Source organism: Cynocephalus volans, chromosome 15, assembly GCF_027409185.1.
Source record: "Cynocephalus volans isolate mCynVol1 chromosome 15, mCynVol1.pri, whole genome shotgun sequence".
Lineage (NCBI taxonomy): Eukaryota > Metazoa > Chordata > Mammalia > Dermoptera > Cynocephalidae > Cynocephalus > Cynocephalus volans.
The window spans coordinates 617,413-631,194 of NC_084474.1; positions in this window are offsets into that span (position 1 = coordinate 617,413).

Consider the following 13,782-nt stretch of genomic DNA (forward strand, 5'->3'; position numbering starts at 1 on the left):
ATTTGGTTTTATCCGGTTTAAAACGGTTTGAACCGGTTCAATCCGGTTTTATCCTGTTTAAACCAGTTTAAACCGGGTCAATCCGGTTTTATCCGGTTTAAACCTGTTCAATCCGGTTTTCTCCAGTTTAAACCGGTTTAAACCGGGTCAATCCGGTTTTATCCATTTTAAACCGGTTCTATCCGGTTGAAACCGGTTTAAACCGGTTCAATCCGTTTTTATCCGGTTTAAACCGGTTCTATACTGTTTAAACCGGTTCTATCCGGTTTAAAACAGTTTAAACCGGTTCAATCCGGTTTTATCCGGTTTAAACCGGTTTATACCGGTTCTATCCGATTTAAACCGGTTTGAGCCAGTTCATGCCGGTTTTATCCAGTTTAAACCGGATACCGGTTTAAACCGGTTCTATCCAGTTTAAACCGGTTTAAGCCAGTTCATACCGGATTTATCTGTTTTAAACCGGTTTAAACCGGTTCAATCTGTTTTTATATGGTTTAATCCGATTTAAACCGGTTCATTCCGGTTTTATCCACTTTAAAACGGTTCAATCGGTTTTTTCCGGTTTAAACCGGTTTAAACCAGTTCATTCCGTTTTTATCCAGTTTAAGCCGGTTCAATCCGGTTTAAACCGTTTCAATCTGGTTTTATCCGGTTTGAACCGGTTTAAACCGCTTCAATCCGGTTTTATCCGGTTTAAACCGGTTTTATCCGGTTGAAACCGGTTTAATCCGGTTCAATCCGGTTTGATCCATTTTAAACCGGTTCAATCTGGTTTTATCCGGTTTAAACTGGTTTTAATCGATTCAATCCAGTTTATCCAGTATAAACCGGTTTAATCTGGTTCAATCCGGTTTTATCCGGTTTAAACCGATTTAAACCGGTTCAGTCCGGTTTTATCCGGCTTAAACCGGTTCAATCTGGTATTATCTGGTTTAAACTGGTTCAATTTGGTTTTATCCCGTTTAAACCGGTTTTATCCGGTTTAAACCGGTATAAACCAGTTCAATCCGGTTTTATCCTGTTTAAACCGGTTTAAACCGGATCAATCCGATTTTATCCGGTTTAAACCGGTTCAATCCAGTTTTATCTGGTTTAAACCGGTTTAAGCTGGTTCAATCCGGTTTTATCCGGTTTAAACCGGTTCAATCTTTTTTTATCCGCATTAAACCGGTTGAAACCAGTCTAATCCGGTTTTATCTGGTTTGTTCCAACCGGTTCAATCCGGTTTTATCCGGTTTAAACCAGTTCTATCCATTTCTATCTGGTTTAAACCGGTTTAAACTGGTTCAATCCGGTTTTATCCGTTTTAAACCGGTTCAATCTGGTTTTATCCGGTTTAAACCGGTTCAATATGGTTTTATCCAGTTTAAACCGGTTTTATCCGTTTCAAACCGGTTTAATCCAGTTCAAACCGGTTCTATCCGTTTTAAACCGGTTTAAACCAGTTCATTCCGGTTTTATCCGGTTTTATCCGGTTTAAACCGGTTTAAGCCGGTTCTATCCGGTTTTATCCAGTTTAAACCGGTTCTATCCTGTTCTATCCGGTTGAAACCAGTTTAAACCGGTTCAATCCGGTACTATCCGGTTTAAACTGGTTTAAGCTGGTTCAATCAGGTTTTATCCGGTTTAAACCGGTTCAATCTGGTTTAAACCGGTTTGAACCGGTATAATCTGGTTTTATCCGGTTTAAACCGGTTTAAGCCAGTTCAATCCGGTTTTATCCAGGTTAAACCGGTTCTATCCGGTTCTATCCGGTTGAAACCAGTTTAAACCTGTTCAATCCGGTTATATCCGGTTTAAACCAGTTCAATCCTGTTTTATCCGGTTTAAACCGGTTCTCTCCAGTACTATCCGGTTGAAACCGTATTAAACCGGTTCTATCCGGTTCTATCCGGTTGAAACCAGTTTAACCGGTTCAATCCAGTACTATCCGGTTTAAACCGGTTCAATCCGGTTTTATCCGGTTTAAACCGTTTCAATCCGGTTTTATCCGGTTAAAACCGGTTTGAAACGGTTCAGTCCGGTTTTATCCGGTTTAAACCAGTTCATTCCGGTTTTATCCGGTTTAAACCGGTTTAAGCCGGTTCAATCCGGTTTTATCCGGTTTAAACCGGTTCAATCTGGTTTTATCCGGTTTAAACCGGTTTGAACCGGTTCAATCTGGTATTATCCGGTTTAAACCGGTTTAAGCCGGTTCAATCCGGTTTTATCCAGTTTAAACCGGTTCTATCCGGTTCTATCCGGATGAAACCAGTTTAAACCGGTTCAATCCGGTTTTATCCGGTTTAAACAGGTTCAATCCGGTTTTACCCGGTTTAAACCGGTTCATTCCTGTTTTATCCGGTTAAAACCGGTTTGAATCGGTTCAATCCAGTTTTATCCGGTCTAAACCGGTTCAGTCCGGTTTTATCCAGTTTAAACCGGTTCATTCCGTTTTTATCCGGTTAAAACCGGTTTGAAACCTTTCAATCCGGTTTTATCTGGTTTCAACCGGTTCAATCCGGTTTTATCCGGTTTAAACCGGTTCAGTCTGGTTCTATCCGGTTGAAACCAGTTTAAACCGGTTCAATCCGGTTTTATCCGGTTTAAACCAGTTCAATCCTGTTTTATCCGGTTTAAACCGTTTCTATACGGTTCTATACAGTTGAAACTGGTTTAAACCGGTTCAATCCGGTTTTATCCAGTTTAAACCGGTTCCGTCTGGTTTTATCCGGTTTAAACCGGTTTAAACCGGTTCAATCCGGTTTTATCCGGTTTAAACCGGTTTAAACCGGTTCAATCCGGTTTTATCCGGTTTAAACCGGTTCTATGCTCTTTATACCAGTTTAAGCCTGTTCAATCGGGTTTTATCCGGTTTAGACCTGTTTAAGCCGGTTCATTCCGGTTTTATCCAGTTTAAACCGGTTTAAACCCTTTCAATCCGTTTTTATCCGTTTTCAACCGGTTTACACCGGTTCAATCCGGTTTTATCCGGTTTATACCGTTTCTATCCGGTTTTATCCGCTTTAAACCGGTTGAAACCAGTTCAATCCGGTTTTATCTGGTTTGTTCAAACCGGTTCAATCCGGTTTTATCCGGTTTAAACCAGTTCTATCCATTTCTATCTGGTTTAAACCGGTTTAAACTGGTTCAATTTGGTTTTATCCGGTTTAAAGCGGTTTTATCCGTTTTAAACCGGTATAATCCACTTCAATCCGGTTTTATCCGGTTTAAACGATTTCTATCCGGTTCTATCCGTTTGAAACCGGTTTAAACCAGTTCATTCCGGTTTTATCCGGTTTAAACCGGTTTGAACCGGTTCAATCCGGTTTAATCCGGTTTAAACCGGTTTGAACCAGTTCATTCCGGTTTTATCCAGTTTAAACGGGTTTGAACCGGTTCAGTCCGGTTTAAACCGGTTTGAACCGGTTCAATCCGGTTAGACCCGGTTTAAACCGGTTTAAGCCGGTTCAATCCGGTTTTATCCAGTTTAAACCGGTTCTATCCGGTTCTATCCGGTTGAAATCAGTTTAAACCGGTTCAATCCGGTTTTATCCGGTTTAAACAAGTTCAATCCTGTTTTATCCGGTTTAAACCGTTTCTATACGGTTCTATACAGTTGAAACCGGTTTAAACCGGTTCAATCCGGTTTTATCCAGTTTAAACCGGTTCAGTCTGGTTTTATCCGGTTTAAACCGGTTTAAACCGGTTCAATCCGGTTTTATCCGGTTTAAACAGGTTCTATGCTCTTTATACCAGTTTAAGCCTGTTCAATCGGGTTTTATCCGTTTTAGACCTGTTTAAGCCGGTTCATTCCGGTTTTATCCAGTTTTATCCGGTTTAAACCGGTTTAAGCCGGTTCAATTCGGTTTTATTCGGTTTAAATCGGTTCAATCTGGTGTTATCCGGTTTAAACCGGTTTGAACCGGTTCAATCTGGTATTATCCGGTTTAAACAGGTTTAAGCCGGTTCAGTCCGTTTTTATCTGGTTTAAAACGGTTTGATCAGGTTCAATACGGTTTTATGCGGTTTAAACCGGTTCAATCCGGTTTTATCCGGTTTAAACCAGTTCACGCCGGTTTTATCCGGTTTAAACCGGTTTGAACCGGTCCCATCCGGTTTTATCCGGTTTAAACCTGTTTAAACTGGATCAATCCGGTTTTATCCAGTTTAAACCGGTTCTATCCGGTTCTATCCGGATGAAACCAGTTTATACCGGTTCAATCCGGTTTTATCCGGTTTAAACAGGTTCAATCCGGTTTTATCCGGTTTAAACCGGTTCATTCCTGTTTTATCCGGTTAAAACCGGTTTGAAACAGTTCAATCCGGTTTTATCCGGTCTAAACCGGTTCAGTCCGGTTTTATCCAGTTTAAACCGGTTCATTCCGTTTTTATCCGGTTAAAACCGGTTTGAAACCTTTCAATTCGGTTTTATCTGGTTTCAACCGGTTCAATCCGGTTTTATCCGGTTTAAACCGGTTCAGACTGGTTTTATCCGGTTTAAACCGGTTTGAACCGGTTCAATCCGGTTTTATCCGGTTTAAACCGGTTTAAACCGGTTCATTCCGGTTTTATCTGGTTGAAACCGGTTTAAACTGGTTCAATCCGGTTTTATCCGGTTTAAACCAGTTCTATCCTGTTTAAACCGTTTCTATCCGGTTCTATCCTGTTTAAATCGGTTTAAACCGGTTCTATCCTGTTTTAGTCGGTTAAACCGGTTCAATCCGGTTTTATCCGGTTTTAACCAGTTCTATTTGTTTCCATCTGGTTTAAACAGTTTTAAACTGGTTAAATCCGGTTTTATCCGTTTTAAACCGGTTCAATCTGATTTTATCCGGTTTAAACTGGTTCAATTTGGTTTTATCCGGTTTAAAACGGTTTGAACCGGTTCAATCCGGTTTTATCCTGTTTAAACCAGTTTAAACCGGGTCAATCCGGTTTTATCCGGTTTAAACCTGTTCAATCCGGTTTTCTCCAGTTTAAACCGGTTTAAACCGGGTCAATCCGGTTTTATCCATTTTAAACCGGTTCTATCCGGTTGAAACCGGTTTAAACCGGTTCAATCCGTTTTTATCCGGTTTAAACCGGTTCTATACTGTTTAAACCGGTTCTATCCGGTTTAAAACAGTTTAAACCGGTTCAATCCGGTTTTATCCGGTTTAAACCGGTTTATACCGGTTCTATCCGATTTAAACCGGTTTGAGCCAGTTCATGCCGGTTTTATCCAGTTTAAACCGGATACCGGTTTAAACCGGTTCTATCCAGTTTAAACCGGTTTAAGCCAGTTCATACCGGATTTATCTGTTTTAAACCGGTTTAAACCGGTTCAATCTGTTTTTATCTGGTTTAATCCGATTTAAACCGGTTCATTCCGGTTTTATCCACTTTAAAACGGTTCAATCGGTTTTTTCCGGTTTAAACCGGTTTAAACCAGTTCATTCCGTTTTTATCCAGTTTAAGCCGGTTCAATCCGGTTTAAACCGTTTCAATCTGGTTTTATCCGGTTTGAACCGGTTTAAACCGCTTCAATCCGGTTTTATCCGGTTTAAACCGGTTTTATCCGGTTGAAACCGGTTTAATCCGGTTCAATCCGGTTTGATCCATTTTAAACCGGTTCAATCTGGTTTTATCCGGTTTAAACTGGTTTTAATCGATTCAATCCAGTTTATCCAGTATAAACCGGTTTAATCTGGTTCAATCCGGTTTTATCCGGTTTAAACCGATTTAAACCGGTTCAGTCCGGTTTTATCCGGCTTAAACCGGTTCAATCTGGTATTATCTGGTTTAAACTGGTTCAATTTGGTTTTATCCCGTTTAAACCGGTTTTATCCGGTTTAAACCGGTATAAACCAGTTCAATCCGGTTTTATCCTGTTTAAACCGGTTTAAACCGGATCAATCCGATTTTATCCGGTTTAAACCGGTTCAATCCAGTTTTATCTGGTTTAAACCGGTTTAAGCTGGTTCAATCCGGTTTTATCCGGTTTAAACCGGTTCAATCTTTTTTTATCCGCATTAAACCGGTTGAAACCAGTCTAATCCGGTTTTATCTGGTTTGTTCCAACCGGTTCAATCCGGTTTTATCCGGTTTAAACCAGTTCTATCCATTTCTATCTGGTTTAAACCGGTTTAAACTGGTTCAATCCGGTTTTATCCATTTTAAACCGGTTCAATCTGGTTTTATCCGGTTTAAACCGGTTCAATATGGTTTTATCCAGTTTAAACCGGTTTTATCCGTTTCAAACCGGTTTAATCCAGTTCAAACCGGTTCTATCCGTTTTAAACCGGTTTAAACCAGTTCATTCCGGTTTTATCCGGTTTTATCCGGTTTAAACCGGTTTAAGCCGGTTCTATCCGGTTTTATCCAGTTTAAACCGGTTCTATCCTGTTCTATCCGGTTGAAACCAGTTTAAACCGGTTCAATCCGGTACTATCCGGTTTAAACTGGTTTAAGCTGGTTCAATCAGGTTTTATCCGGTTTAAACCGGTTCAATCTGGTTTAAACCGGTTTGAACCGGTATAATCTGGTTTTATCCGGTTTAAACCGGTTTAAGCCAGTTCAATCCGGTTTTATCCAGGTTAAACCGGTTCTATCCGGTTCTATCCGGTTGAAACCAGTTTAAACCTGTTCAATCCGGTTATATCCGGTTTAAACCAGTTCAATCCTGTTTTATCCGGTTTAAACCGGTTCTCTCCAGTACTATCCGGTTGAAACCGTATTAAACCGGTTCTATCCGGTTCTATCCGGTTGAAACCAGTTTAACCGGTTCAATCCAGTACTATCCGGTTTAAACCGGTTCAATCCGGTTTTATCCGGTTTAAACCGTTTCAATCCGGTTTTATCCGGTTAAAACCGGTTTGAAACGGTTCAATCCGGTTTTATCGGGTTGAAACTGGTTCAGTCCGGTTTTATCCGGTTTAAACCAGTTCATTCCGGTTTTATCCGGTTTAAAACGGTTTGATCTGGTTCAATCCGGTTTTATCCGGTTTAAACCGGTTCAATCTGGTATTATCCGGTTTAAACCGGTTTAAGCCAGTTCAATCCAGTTTCATCCAGTTTAAACCGGTTCTATCCGGTTCTATCCGGATGAAACCAGTTTAAACTGGTTCAATCCGGTTTTATCCGGTTTAAACAGGTTCAATCCGGTTTTATCCGGTTTAAACCGGTTCATTCCTGTTTTATCCGGTTAAAACCGGTTTGAAACGGATCAATCTGGTTTTATCCGGTCTAAACCGGTTCAGTCCGGTTTTATCCAGTTTAAACCGGTTCATTCCGTTTTTATCCGGTTAAAACCGGTTTGAAACCTTTCAATCCGGTTTTATCTGGTTTCAACCGGTTCAATCCGGTTTTATCCGGTTTAAACCGGTTCAGTCTGGTTTTATCCGGTTTAAACCGGTTTGAACCGGTTCAATCCGGTTTTATCCGGTTTAAACCGGTTCAATCCGGTTTTATCCGCTTTAAACCGGTTTAAACCGGTTCAATCCGATTTTATCCGGTTTAAACTGGTTCTATCCGGTTCTATCCGGTTTAAACTGGTTCTATCCGGTTCTATCCGGTTTAAACCGGTTCTATCTGGTTCTATCCGGTTGAAACCGGTTTGAACCGGTTCAATCCGGTTTTATCCGGTTTAAACCCGTTCATTCCGGTTTTATCCGGTTTAAACCGGTTTGAACCGGTTCAATCCGGTTTTATCCGGTTTAAACCGGTTTAAACCAGTTCAATCCGGTTTTATCCAATTTAAACCAGTTCTATCCGGTGGAAACCGGTTTAAACCGGTTCAATCCGGTTTTATCCGGTTTAAACCGGTTCAATCCGGTTTTATCCGGTTTAAACCAGTTCATTCCGGTTTCATCCGGTTTGAACCGGTTTAAACCGGTTTAAACAAGTTCAATCCTGTTTTATCCGGTTTAAACCGTTTCTATACGGTTCTATACAGTTGAAACCGGTTTAAACCGGTTCAATCCGGTTTTATCCAGTTTAAACCGGTTCAGTCTGGTTTTATCCGGTTTAAACCGGTTTAAACCGGTTCAATCCGGTTTTATCCGGTTTAAACCAGTTCTATGCTCTTTATACCAGTTTAAGCCTGTTCAATCGGGTTTTATCCGTTTTAGACCTGTTTAAGCCGGTTCATTCCGGTTTTATCCAGTTTTATCCGGTTTAAACCGGTTTAAACCGGTTCTATCTGGTTTTATCCGGTTTAAACAGGTTCAATCCGGTTTTATCCAGTTTAAACCGGTTCTATCCGGTTTAAATCGGTTTAAACCAGTTCATTCCGGATTTATCCGGTTTAAGCCGGTTAAATCCGGTTTTATCTGGTTTAAACCGGTTCAATCCGGTTTTTTCCGGTTTAAACCGGTTCCAACCGGTTCAATCAGGTCTTATCTGGTTTAAACAGGTTCTATCCGGTTCTATCTGGTTTAAAGCAGTTTAAACTGGTTCAATCCGGTTTTATCTGGTTTAAACCTGTTCAATCTGTTTGTGTCCGGTTTAAACCGGTTTTATCCGGTTTAGACTGGTATAAACCAATTCAATCCGGTTTTATCCGGCTTAAACCAGTTCAATCTGGTTTTATCCGGTTTAAACCGCTTTAAAACGGTTTAATCCGTTTTTATCCGGTTTAGACCAGTTTGAACCAGTTCAGTCCGGTTTTATCCAGTTAAACCGGTTTAAACCAGTTCAATCCGGTTTTATCTCTTTTAAACCGGTTCTATCCGGTTGTATCCTGTTTAAATCATTTTAAACCGGTTCTATCCTGTTCTATCCTGTTTAAACCGGATTAAACCAGTTCAATCCGGTTTTATCCGGTTTAAACTGGTTCAATCTGGTTTTATCTGGTTTAAACTGGTTCAATTTGGTTTTATCCGGTTTAAACCGGTTTTATCCGTTTTAAACCGGTATAATCCACTTCAATCCGGTTTTATCCGGTTTAAACCATTTCTATCCGGTTCTATCCGTTTGAAACCGGTTTAAACCAGTTCATTCCGGTTTTATCCGGTTTAAACTGATTTGAACCGGTTCAATCCGGTTTAATCCGGTTTAAACCGCTTTGAACCAGTTCATTCCGGTTTTATCCGGTTTGAACCGGTTTGAACCGGTTCAATCCGGTTTAATCCGGTTTAAACCGGTTTGAACCGGTTCAATCCGGTTATAACTGGTTTAAACCGGTTTAAGCCGGTTCAATCCGGTTTTATCCAGTTTAAACCGGTTCTATCCGGTTCTATCCGGTTGAAACCAGTTTAAACCGGTTCAATCCGGTTTTATCCGGTTTAAACCAGTTCAATCCTGTTTTATCCGGTTTAAACCGTTTCTATACGGTTCTATACAGTTGAAACCGGTTTAAACCGGTTCAATTCGGTTTTATCCAGTTTAAACCGGTTCAGTCTGGTTTTATCCGGTTTAAACCGGTTTAAACTGGTTCAATCCGGTTTTAATCGGTTTAAACCGGTTCTATGCTCTTTATACCAGTTTAAGCCTGTTCAATCGGGTTTTATCCGGTTTAGACCTGTTTAAGCCGGTTCATTCCGGTTTTATCCAGTTTAAACCGGTTTAAACCCTTTCAATCCGTTTTTATCCGTTTTCAACCGGTTTACACCGGTTCAATCCTGTTTTATCCGGTTTATACCGTTTCTATCCGGTTCTATCCGTTTTCAATCGGTTTAAACTAGTTCATTCCGGTTTTATCCGGTTTTATCCGGTTTAAACCGGTTTAAGCCGGTTCAATCCAGTTTTATCCGGTTTAAACCGGTTCAATCTGGTTTTATCCGGTTTAAACCGGTTTGAACCGGTTCAATCTGGTATTATCCGGTTTAAACCGGTTTAAGCCGGTTCAATCCGGTTTTATCCAGTTTAAACCGGTTCTATCCGGTTCTATCCGGATGAAACCAGTTTAAACCGGTTCAATCCGGTTTTATCCGGTTTAAACAGGTTCAATCCGGTTTTATCCGGTTTAAACCGGTTCATTCCTGTTTTATCCGGTTAAAACCGGTTTGAATCGGTTCAATCCGGTTTTATCCGGTCTAAACCGGTTCAGTCCGGTTTTATCCAGTTTAAACCGGTTCATTCCGTTTTTATCCGGTTAAAACCGGTTTGAAACCTTTCAATCCGGTTTTATCTGGTTTCAACCGGTTCAATCCGGTTTTATCCGGTTTAAACCGGTTCAGTCTGGTTCTATCCGGTTGAAACCAGTTTAAACCGGTTCAATCCGGTTTTATCCGGTTTAAACCAGTTCAATCCTGTTTTATCCGGTTTAAACCGTTTCTATACGGTTCTATACAGTTGAAACCGGTTTAAACCGGTTCAATCCGGTTTTATCCAGTTTAAACCGGTTCAGTCTGGTTTTATCCGGTTTAAACCGGTTTAAACCGGTTCAATCCGGTTTTATCCGGTTTAAACCGGTTTAAACCGGTTCAATCCGGTTTTATCCGGTTTAAACCGGTTCTATGCTGTTTATACCAGTTTAAGCCTGTTCAATCGGGTTTTATCCGGTTTAGACCTGTTTAAGCCGGTTCATTCCGGTTTTATCCAGTTTAAACCGGTTTAAACCCTTTCAATCCGTTTTTATCCGTTTTCAACCGGTTTACACCGGTTCAATCCGGTTTTATCCGGTTTATACCGTTTCTATCCGGTTTTATCCGCTTTAAACCGGTTGAAACCAGTTCAATCCGGTTTTATCTGGTTTGTTCAAACCGGTTCAATCCGGTTTTATCCGGTTTAAACCAGTTCTATCCATTTCTATCTGGTTTAAACCGGTTTAAACTGGTTCAATCCGGTTTTATCCGTTTTAAACCGGTTCAATCTGGTTTTATCCGGTTTAGACAGGTTCTATGCTCTTTATACCAGTTTAAGCCTGTTCAATCGGGTTTTATCCGGTTTAGACCTGTTTAAGCCGGTTCATTCCGGTTTTATCCAGTTTAAACCGGTTTAAACCCTTTCAATCCGTTTTTATCCGTTTTCAACCGGTTTACACCGGTTCAATCCGGTTTTATCCGGTTTATACCGTTTCTATCCGGTTTTATCCGCTTTAAACCGGTTGAAACCAGTTCAATCCGGTTTTATCTGGTTTGTTCAAACCGGTTCAATCCGGTTTTATCCGGTTTAAACCAGTTCTATCCATTTCTATCTGGTTTAAACCGGTTTAAACTGGTTCAATCCGGTTTTATCCGTTTTAAACCGGTTCAATTTGGTTTTATCCGGTTTAAACCGGTTTTATCCGTTTCAAACCGGTTTAATCCAGTTCAAACCGGTTTTATCCGGTTTAAACCGTTTCTATCAGGTTCTATCCGTTTTAAACCGGTTTAAACCAGTTCATTCCGGTTTTATCCGGTTTTATCCGGTTTAAACCGGTTTAAGCAGGTTCAATCCGGTTTTATCCAGTTTAAACCGGTTCTATCCGGTTCTATCCAGTTGAAACCAGTTTAAACCGGTTCAATCCGGTTTTATCCGGTTTAAACCGGTTCAATCCTGTTTTATCCGGTTTAAACCGGTTCAATCCTTTTTTATCCGGTTTAAGCCGGTTCTCTCCAGTACTATCCGGTTGAAAGCGTATTAAACCGGTTCAATCCGTTTTTATCCGGTTTAATCCGGTTCAGTCTGGTTTTATCTGGTTTAAACCGGTTTAAACCAGTTCAATCCGGTTTTGTCCGGTTTTAACCGGTTCTATGCTCTTTATACCAGTTTAAGCCTGTTCAATCGGGTTTTATCCGGTTTAGACCTGTTTAAGCCGGTTCATTCCAGTTTTATCCAGTTTAAACCGGTTAAAACCCTTTCAATCCGTTTTTATCCGGTTTCAACCGGTTTACACCGGTTCAATCCGGTTTTATCCGGTTTAAACCGTTTCTATCCGGTTCTATCCGTTTTAAACCGGTTTAAACTATTTCATTCCGGTTTGATCCGGTTTTATCCGGTTTAAACCAGTTTAAGCCGGTTCAATCCGGTTTTATCCAGTTTAAACCGGTTCTATCCGGTTCTATCCGGTTGCAACCAGTTTAAACCGGTTCAATCCGGTTCTATCCGATTGAAACCGGTTTAAACCAGTTCAATCCGGTTTTATCCGGTTAAAACCGGTTCAATCCGGTTTATCCGGTTTAAACCGGTTTAAACCGGTTCAATCGGTTTTATCCGGTTTAAACCGGTTCTATCTGGTTTAAACCAGTTTAAGGCAGTTCAATCCGGTTTTATCCGGTTTAAACCGGTCCTATCCGGTTTAAACCGGTTTTGGCCGGTTCATTCCGGTTTTATCAGTTTTAAACCGGTTTAAACTGCTTCAATCCGTTTATATCCGGTTTCAACCGGTTTCAACCGGTTCAATCCGGTTTTCTCCGGTTTAAACCGGTTCTATGTGGTTCTATCCGGTTGAAACCGGTTTAAACCGGTTCAATCCGGTTTTATACGGTTTAAACCGGTTCATTCCGGCTTCATCCGGTTTGAACCGGTTTAAACCGTTTTAAACCACTTCAATCCGGTTTTATCTGGTTTAAACCGGTTCTATCCGGTTCAATTTGGTTTAAACCGATTTAAAGCAGTTCTATCCGGTTTTATTCGGTTTAAACTGGTTCAATCTGGTTTTGTCCGGTTTAAACCGGTTTAAACCGGTTCAATCTGTTTTAACCAGTTTAAACCGGTTCTATCCGGTTGAAACCAGTTTAAACCGGTTCAATCTGGTATTATCCAGTTTAAACTGGTTCAATTTGGTTTTATCCCGTTTAAACCAGTTTTATCCGGTTTAAACCGGTATAAACCAGTTCAATCCGGTTTTATTCTATTTAAACCGGATTAAACCGGATCAATCCGGTTTTTTCCGGTTTCAACCGATTTTACACGGTTCTGTACGGTTTAAACTGGTTTAAACCTGTTCAATCCGATTTCATCCGGTTTAAACAGATTCAACCCAGTTTTATCCAGTTTAAACCAGTTTAAGCTGGTTCAATCTGGTTTTATCCGGTTTAAACCGGTTCAATCTTGTTTTATCCGCTTTAAACCGGTTGAAACCAGTTCAATCCGGTTTTATCCGGTTTAGACCTGTTCAAACCGGTTCAATCCGGTTTTATCCGGTTTAAACCAGTTCTATCCATTTCTATCTGGTTTAAACCTGTTTAAACTGGTTCAATCCGGTTTTGTCCGTTTTAAACCGGTTCAATCTGGTTTTATACGGTTTAAACCGGTTCATTCCTGTTTCATCCGGTTTCAACCGGTTTAAACCGATTTAAAACACTTCAATCCGGTTTTATCTGGTATAAACCGGTTCTATCCGGTTCAATTTGGTTTAAAGCGATTTAAAGCGGTTCTATCCGTTTTTATCCGGTTTAAACCGGTTCAATCTTGTTTTATCCGGTTTAAACCGGTTTAAACTGGTTCAATCTGTTTTAACCAGTTTAAACTGGTTCTATCCGGTTTAAACCAGTTTAAGCCAGATCGATCCGGTTTTATCAGATTTAAACCGGTTTAAACCGCTTCAATCCGGTTTTATCCGGATTAAACCGGTTTAAACCGGTTCAATCCGGTTTTATCCTGTTTAAATCGGTTCTATGCAGTTCTATCCAGTTTAAACCAGTTTAAACCAGTTCCTTCCGGATTTATCCAATTTAAACCGGTTTAAACCGGTTCAATCCAGATTTATCTGGTTTAAACCGGTTCAATCTGGTTTTATCTGTTTTAAACTGGTTCAGTCCGGTTTTATCCGGTTTAAACCAGTTCATTCCGGTTTTATCCGGTTTAAACCGGTTTGAACCATTTCAATCCGGTTTTATCCGGTTTAAACCATTTCTATCCGGTTCTATCCGTTTTAAACCGGTTTAAACCAGTTCA